The sequence below is a fragment of the Urtica dioica genome, chromosome 2, assembly GCF_054948205.1.
Source record: "Urtica dioica subsp. dioica isolate 48M chromosome 2, U.dioica_male_clone48M_v1_H2, whole genome shotgun sequence".
Lineage (NCBI taxonomy): Eukaryota > Viridiplantae > Streptophyta > Magnoliopsida > Rosales > Urticaceae > Urtica > Urtica dioica.
In genome coordinates this window covers 21501922-21511333 of record NC_142757.1, presented here as the reverse complement: position 1 = coordinate 21511333, position 9412 = coordinate 21501922, and the positions used below count along the sequence as shown (strand labels likewise).

At 40.7% G+C, this 9412-nt stretch overlaps 1 long non-coding RNA gene across 1 annotated transcript; it reads right to left on the bottom strand.

Moving 5' to 3' along the window:
* Window positions 1-4529: 4529 nt before the first annotated feature.
* LOC149404168 (uncharacterized) lies at window positions 4530-7871 on the bottom strand. Its single transcript, XR_016294472.1, has 3 exons — window positions 7416-7871; window positions 5898-6021; window positions 4530-4841 (listed from the first exon to the last, which is right to left on the bottom strand). It is a non-coding gene; the product is annotated as an uncharacterized LOC149404168 (long non-coding RNA).
* Between the last annotated feature and the right edge of the window lie 1541 nt (window positions 7872-9412).

Genomic DNA, 9412 nt, shown 5'->3' with positions numbered 1-9412 from the left:
ATGGAGATTTTACTCCGAGGTGCGCGGCTGTCTGAAACTCCAGTTTTTTAGAAATCCGGATTTTCAAACCCCACTACCATGAGTTATAGAACTCTAATGAGAAAATTTTCTTGAGCAAAAATGTTTTTCATATGATTATAAACATGATGTGTAAGATTAAAATGTTTTGATTTTTGAAAGATTAATTGAAATTGAGTTTTTACAAAACTAGTTTGAATTTTGAAAAACCGTTTTCACTTTCAAACTTGAAAATATTTTGTCATCCAAATCAAATAAGTTTTCAAAATGTTTTCAAAACTATATCTATATCACATATGTTCAAAATCTATATGCTTTTGAAAATTTGAGTGGGAGGTCTCCTTGTAGACAAGTCGAAAAATAAAAAGATGTGTAATCTCAAACTTTCAAGTGTTCGAGTGAGTTGAAGTTCACACTTCCCTCATGCACTTTCCCGAAATAGAAAATAGGAAAAGATCGAGTATGTACCTTGTGCCTTTATGCACTAATACTACTCTGAACATGTTGATCTAGGATTCTCTTCTAGTTGTCCGCTCTGTCGCTCTCTAACTAGGAAATTTGTTTCCGAACTTATAAGAGTCGATGAACCAACTCCAAAAACTAAGTGGGAGGGTTATACTTGTTGTTTGTAACCCACGATCCCCAACACTAATGAAAGAAGCAATTAACGTGGGACTAAGAGCCGCTCTTGCGACCCTCACTTAAATGGGAGTACTCCAAGGCGTTATTGCTTCGATCATTACTCAATGAGCTACGTCTGAGAGTGAGACGATGATGGCAAGGCCTCCCCTTGGGGGATTGTTTTTCAAAGTTGATCTTTTGGACTAAGTGGTTGGTTGCACACTTAGGCTCAATCGCTAGTAATCCTCCCTTGCGGCTCTGCGAAAGGATGTGAGTGATCAAACAAATTTAAAAGGTGGCTAGTCAAAATAGATGTATTGACATCTTGGCTTAGCATTAATGATGTGTCATTTACTTATAAAAGGAGATTTTTTGCGGCCTTCTCTTGAGGGAGTAAATTATCTTTTGGTTTATAACACTTTTGGATTTTATAAAAGTCTTAATAAAACTTAAATCCTAAACCAAAGACTAATCATAAACTTGTTTCAACTTATATAGGCAATATGTCTCTCAACCATCTCTCTATCTTTCTTTCCTCGATCAAACTCGAAAACGAAAACTACGTAGATTCGAAACATAACCTCGACATAAAACCTACCGTTAACAAGCACAAATGGGTACTCACCACCCCGTGTCCTCCTCTGACGAATGATGATTCAACTCAAGAGGACAATGACGCCTTAGCGGCCAGGCTTCGATCCGATGAGATTGTGAGGTGCTATATCTTGGCATCTATGAACAATATGCTGAAAGAGCAACATCGTGACATCGAGACTGCCGCTAACATACTCTACAATCTCCTTGAGATGTTTGGAGGGCAAAGGCGTCAAACAAGGCTACAAGCGGTCCGACAGTGTATGAACTTTCATACGCAGGCTAGGACTCCTGTTGGAGACTTCATGATACTGATCATTAGTTTTCTGAATAAAATGGAAATCCTAGGATCTGAGATTGATGAGAAGAATATCATAGATATGATCTTAGAAACTCTCCCCGCATCTCTTGATACCTCCAAGATGAACTACTTCATAAACAAGCTAGAGTACATTGTTACCAAGCTTATGAAAGGACTCACACTGCTGTAGGTCTCACTAAGAGAAAGAGGAATCAAGGAGAGGCACATGCTACTGAGCAAAAAGCCTCCGCCTCTGGAACTAAGAACAGACCTTACAAAGCCGATAAAAAGAACTGTCCTGCCTATCTCAAAACAAAGGAACATTGTATTGTACTAGTTACCGAAGCATGCTTAGTAGCTGATAATGTATCAACGTGGATTCTTGACTCCGCTGCTACTAACCATATTTCTTGTTCCTTGAATGGTTTCAAGAAAACCAAAAGCTTAGAGGAAGGCGAGTTCTGTTTCAAATGGGGTGATGGGAGCCTGGTGTTCGCGAAGGCTGTGGGATCCGTGACGCTGTCTTTTGAAGACCGCACTTTAAACTTGAATAATGTTTATTTTGTACCTACCTTTGGGAAGAACTTAATATCCATTGCTCGTCTTCGTGAGCAAGATTATTGTTTAAAGTTCATTAAGAATGGAATTCGTATTTCGTTTCCTGATAATTCTTTTGTCACTGATGCATGTATGAAGAATGCTCTTTTCTACATCTATCCCACTAAACCTTCTCTTTTAGACACCGAAATAGATAACGATCTAATTAGGGAGCCAAAGAGGATCAAACTTTATGAATCCTCCGATCTAACAAAATCAACATACCTATGGCACTTAAGACTTGGTCATATCAGTCTAGATAGGATTAAGAGACTTGTGAGGGACGGTCCACTTCAAGACTCTGCAATAGGTTCACTACCTACCTGTGAATCCTGCATAGAAGGAAAAATGACTAAGCGACCTTTCTCTGATAAGGGTCGAAGAGCCACTGAGTTGCTGGAACTAATACATTCTGATGTATGTGGTCCGCTCAGCCAACAGGCACGTGGAGGATACGAATACTTCGTTACCTTCACCGATGATTACTCGCGATATGGGTTTGTCTATTTGCTTAAACACAAATCCGAGACCTTTATCGTATTTAAGGTCTTTAGGGCTTTAGTGGAAAAGCAAACTGGCAAAGTGATCAAAACCCTTCGATCTGATCGAGGTGGTGAGTATATGTCTGAGAGTTCGATGACATTCTTAAAGAAGAAGGTATCGCTTCTCAGCTTACCGCACCTGGCACCCCTCAACAAAACGGAGTGTCAGAGAGAAGAAACCGAACTCTTATGGAGATGGTTAGATCAATGATGAGTTACTCATCACTCCCGCTTTCCTTTTGGGGATATGCCCTTGAAACAACCGCCTATATTCTGAACCAAGTTCCGTCCAAAACGGTTCCTGGTACTCCTTATGAACGATGGACTAGCCGTAAAGTGAATCTTGGCCGCATCCGAATTTGGGGCTGCCCTGCACACGTGCTGAGGCAAAAGACTAGCAAGTTGGCTAGTAGGTCAGAATTGTGCCTGTTTGTGGGATATCCAAAGGAAACCAAAGGTTTTACTTTCTATAGTCCCGAGGACGATAAGACTTTCGTTAGCACGAATGCTCGTTTCCTTGAGGAGGACTTTATGAAGGATGCAAAACCTAGAAGCAAAATTGTGCTTGAAGAAAAGTTGGATGAGGAAGCTTCTACCTCATCTGTAAGAACTGTTCTTACCCCAACTGAAACACAACCTAACTCATCAGAATCTCGTCAAGTAGTACTTAGACGTAGTGGGAGGGCTACTCAAAAGCCTGACAGGTACATGTCTTATGGAGACTCTCTTGTAGCCGTCTCTGACATGGATGATCCTGTTTCCTATAGCCAAGCGATGGCTTGTTCTGAATCAAACCTTTGGCTTGACGCCATGAAAGTTGAAATGCACTCGATGTATGTCAACAATTTCTGGAAACTTGTAGACCTTCCTGAAGGGATTAAACCTGTAGGGTGTAAGTGGATATACAAGAAGAAAAAGGGTCCTGATGGGAACGTCGAGACGTTCAAAGCACGACTTGTGGCGAAGGGTTATACCCAACAAGAAGGGATTGACTATGAAGAAACCTTCTCGCCAGTCGCGATGCTTAAATCCATCCGCATACTCCTATCCATAGCTGCAGCTCTCGACTATGAGATCTGGCAAATGGATGTCAAGACAGCCTTTCTGAATGGCAATCTTGACGAGCGCATTTACATGGCTCAACCAGACAGTTTCGTGGAAGAAGGTCAAGATACCAAGGTTTGTGAGTTGCTTAAGTCCATTTATGGATTAAAGCAAGCATCTAGGTCATGGAATATTAGATTCGATGAAACTGTAAAGAGCTTTGGCTTTGAACAGTCAATAGATGAGCCTTGTGTTTACAAGTTAATACACGAAGGTAAAGTTGTGTTTCTGGTACTATATGTCGATGATATACTACTCATTGGTAATGACGTGGGTAAGTTATCTGAGGTTAAGGTCTGGCTGGCAAAGCAATTCGATATGAAGGATCTAGGAGAAGCCGCGTACATTCTGGGGATCCAAATCTTTCGAGATATGAAAAACCGGACCCTGTCGCTCTCTCAAGCATCTTATATTGATAAGGTAATGGATCGCTTCTCGATGCAAGACTCCAAGAAGGGCCAAACACCCTTTAGGCATGGAGTTTCACTCTCTAAGGACCAGTCTCCCAAGACTGCACAAGAGATTGAAGACATGAGGAAAATTCCTTACGCCTCTGCCGTAGGAAGCCTTATGTATGCTATGCTTTGCACTAGACCTGACATCTGTTTTGCCGTTGGCGCAGTTAGCTGTTTCCAATCCAACCCTGGACCCGAGCATTGGATTGCTGTTAAGCATGTTCTGAAGTATCTTCGAAGAACTAGGAACTTGATGCTTACTGTCACGACCCGCGAGCCTTAGCTCGCCCACGAGCCGCGACAGAGATCTTCGTATCTTACTTGACATAAATAAAATTCATAAAAACTTTGGTGGAAGCGCTTCCAGAAAACATTTTCTAGAAAAACTTTTAAAATATTTACATAAACGTCTCAAAAATATGGGCGAATTTTTCCTTTTTCTTAAAACATACTATTTAAAACTTTACAAACAAAAGACTCGTCTTTTAAAAACAAAATAGACTCATTCGCCCTTGACTTAGCCACAGGTCGGCAGCCGTACATACACACGCCTACTTACTTACCGGTTTCGCTGATGCTCTGCTCAGTCTTCTTTGGCCTTTCCTTTATCTACAATATCAAGATAATAACTGTGAGTCGAAAGACTCAGTAAGCGGATATCTACATATCTAATGCACAATGCACATCACACATAAACAATACATAACATGAGATCATATCTTTTAATAACTTGCGGAAGTATCGGCTTAGGTCCCGATAAATCCACCTTACTTGAGAATCAATCGGCTTAGGTCCCGACAGATTCATCTTACTTAAGAACCAATCGGCTTAGGTCCCGATAGATTCATCTGCTTAGGAATCACTCAGCTTAGGTCCCGAGAGATCCCCCTTACTTAAGAATTCACCAGCTTAGGTCCCGGTGATTCACATCATAAACATACTTGCTTTAATCATAACTATGGAATTACCAGCTTAGGTCCCGGTAACTCCTCTTACTTGAGAATATGCCAGCTTAGGTCCCGGCAATTCCCATCATACAATACATTTCCTGCTCGGGATCCCTTAATGATATCCGCACGACACATGTCTTATTAGCGCCAGACAGGAGGGTGCACAGTCTCCTGCCTAATCCCCATGTGGTACCAGCACGAAGCATAATAGGTACCTGCTAACAAGGGGTATATGTCGGAGGCGGTACCATTCTGTGTTTTCTCTTTAATTAACTTAACATGAGAGACTGCTTAGTTCGGGTTCAATCCCGATCTTAACATATATTCTTTTCGCTTATTAACTCGTGACTTATAAGATCTTGAGATGCGACTCCCAAAGATCCTATCATAATATCCTCGCTTTTGAATACAAGTCTTAACTAGAGTCTCTCATAACCCAGTTTACTAGGACTGGATCTCTTGGAAGGAAAACTAACTAAACACGTAACAAAGGCTCGGGTTCCTAGATCCTCTAGCCATTTTTAGTTAGCCGGACTAATTCTGTTTCCCAATTCGTTAGTGGCTTAAAGCCCTTAATCTTGATAGTGAGTTATCTTCTGGCTTATCTTACTCTTGCTTACTAGAAAGCATATAGAAAATGCACGTACAATATATGTATATATATAAAGATATATATAATATTTCTTGATATTGTAGGTGCCTATAATCCACTTACCCGGATAACGATTCTTTCGAATCCTGAGATCTTCTCTTCCAGATAAAAGGGTTCTTCTTAACTTCACGTATAACCCAGTCCTCGTAAGCTTCTCCTGCTAATCCTTATAGCAATCTGGACGTATCTATGGAAGAGAAAGATCGAACATTGAGCATACTCAGTATCTCGTCCATTGATCTACTAACGTACACACTTCTACTAAAAGAAAGCTCATAAGGAACGTATTCAAAACGTCCTCCTAGTCACGCTACTCAGAGCGTCTAAAAAAACAAACATCAGGGAATACATGACAGAACAGAGACTAAAAAGAATCGACGCCTAAGAACAAGGCCTTAACAACTTCCCTGATCTAGGCTAAGAAACGCCCCGCTATTCGACCACCTATTCTTTTGACGGGACAAAACCCATTGCTTAGGATAGGTTCCGGAAGGTCGAAACTAAAAGAAAAGAACGTATAAAGAAACTCTTACTAACAATCTATAGCATACGTAAGCTATATGAAAATAACTCAAAACGATACTTCTCAAATGTATTTTAGAAAATATTTTATGACTTGTCTCTTTATTGACAAGTTATAAGTATTTGAGAACGTAAATAAAATATTTCTCGTTGATATTCTTTTTCCAAATTAAAAGAGTCGAGCTTATAGTCGAACTCGATTTTTAATACATAATGAAGATAAGTATACTAACTAATTTGATTGAATCATCAACGAGTTTAGTAACGATAACATACTAATTTATTTTTCTTAACTACTTATATTAAACGAGCTTGACTATAAAACATAATAATAATAACGTAGGATAACTCAAACGAGACTACTTGAACAATATAATAATTAGTGAACCGTAAAAACATAATAGTACTTATACATCACGACACATAAACTAAAAAAAACGGTTCGCGACTAGAGTCGAGACTCGGGAAATTTCTCGACTTTCTAACACTAAACCGAGACTTCGCGAGTCTCCGAACGAAACCCGACAGCTGTGAACAGCCCCCCCGAGAGCCGCCACAATGTCGCTGCCGTCCCCGGCCCAACAGCTCGTCCCAACCGAGCCGATGAACCTCGCTGACCAGCCCCGCTCCGTCGTCACTCGCGCAGCAGCTCCGACACTCTTGGACAGCGCCCTCGCCGTCCCGAACCGCTGCCCCGAGACCTGTGCCGCCCACCTAGACCGAGTCTAACACTCGACACAACTCGCAACAAAAGAAAACGACTTAACAACTCTATAACAAAACTTCAAAACAACCTTACACGTACACAGTCAGCAACAATATCGCAACAATAACAATATCACACGGCTTAAACAATTCCAAATCCAAACTCATCCAAATCATCTCATAAATCCCGAAATTAAGTAACGATTCTTCAATTATAACTTGAATCTAAGACCCACACATCAATTTCGGAGTTAAACCTCAACCCATGTAAAATCCCCAAATCTCCAAACCCTAGATATATAATCTTCCTCAAATCCGAACCGTAGAGGGACAGAAACTCAAAATCGAGCTTACCTTCTCCGTCGCTGTCTCTCTCTACTCCTTCTCCGGCGAATTTCTCTGCTCCGGCGTCCTCGGCTTGCTCGCGGCGGCGCTGGTTCCTTCTCGGCCGCGCGTGCGTCCTGTGGCGAGTCTCGGCCTCGGTGACTTGCTGTCGGCCGATCTCCTCCTCCGCGAGCTCACTCCCTCAATCTCTTTCTCTCTCTCGCTCGCTCGACCGCTCTCTCTCTCTTGCTCTCCCTTCTCTCGGCTCTCTCTCTCCCTCGGGTTCTCTTCTCCTTCTTCTTTCTTTTTTTTTTTCCCGTGTCTTTTCTCTTCCTTGGGCTGGTGGGTTTGATTTTATTCGGCTAAGTGATAAACATCACTTGATATTATCCAAATCTTTGATTGATGACATGGCAATGCTCATCCTTATCCCATTAATTACAAACCAACCTATTTTTCTTGTTTCCTTTCAAATGGGTCCCTTAAAAATTGTTACAACCACGTCCTTTTCATATAATTATTTAATTAAATCCATCACCGAACGGATTATAATTATATGATTCGAATCGAGAATTTTCTCGTTCGTTCTCGAATAATTTAAATATATTTAAGGTTTCTCGGAATTAATTCTCATCCTTGAGAATTTATTTCTTAAATTAATTTCCGGAATGTTTCCTCGGAATTAATTTATTAATCGAGTTAAACTCGATAATTCCTTTACTCATTCCGAGATTTCCCATAACCTTAACATATTTAAAATTAATTCGATAAATCCATTGAAATATAACCCACTCGATAATTTAGTTGTAACAACGGAAACTCGCTTATTATCTCCAAATACGAGTGACGCAGAAACTTGTCCTTACACTTACATACTCAGGTACTGACCTGACTATGACGGGATATACCGACTCCGATTTTCAAGCGGATAAGGATTCCAGGAAATCCACTTCGGGATCTGTGTTCATCCTTAATGGTGGAGCTGTTGTGTGGAGGAGTATTAAGCAATCTTGCATTGCTGACTCCACCATGGAAGCAGAATATGTGGTTGCTTGTGAAGCATCCAAAGAGGCTGTATGGCTTAGAAAATTCCTTAAGTATTTGGAAGTTGTTCCAAACGTCGACGAGCCCATAACCCTTTATTGTGATAATAGTGGGGCTGTCGCTAACTCAAAGGAACCTAGAAGCCATAAGCGCTCTAAGCATATTGAGAGGAAATACCATTTGATTCGAGAGATCGCGCAACGCGGAGACGTGGAGGTGAAGTAGATCTCTGGCAGATCCATTCAACAAGGCCCTAGCGAACATGGTCTTCAACCAACATCGAGAGGGATTAGGCATAAAGGACTACTCACATCTTCTTTGAGTCAAGTGGGAGTTTGTTGTCAATGGTGCCCACAAGAAGAGTAGTAGTGTCTATTTGTGTACATTTGATGTAATATAGTCTTACGAAGACTCTTGCTTGTAATTGCTTATTCATAAATAAAAAGTTGAAACGTTCATTCAATCTTCCTTGTCTGAAGCTTTATGATAAAACCCTAGTCTTTTAGTCCATAAACAAACCTAACAACTTACGAAGAGACAAATGTAGATTTGCATGAACAAACTCTTCGTAGTTTGCTTAAAACGATATATTCGCAATCTTAGGGTCAAAGGACTATTGACCTCAGTACGATTGTTAGAAGAATCTATGATGTCTGGTTATGAGGCATTGAGAGTTGGAGACTCTATAGTTCTTCTAGGTATCTTCCGAAGGTACTGAATTGACCAGTGCACTTCTAGAGACAAGATAAGAACAAACCATTTAACCTCTTATGTCTCGAAGTCACCATGTATGAATTGCATCATGCTTACCTTAATCTTGAAATGAGACATGCCATTTCACACCTTAGTATTCTCATTTGAGAAAGTCATAGTTTGGACTCACTATGTGATTCCGAACAGGGCCTATTGGTGAAGTACTATGTTGTGAGTATGTCATGAGTAACTTTGTGAAGTTCTCATAGATATGGAATTCATGTACAAGA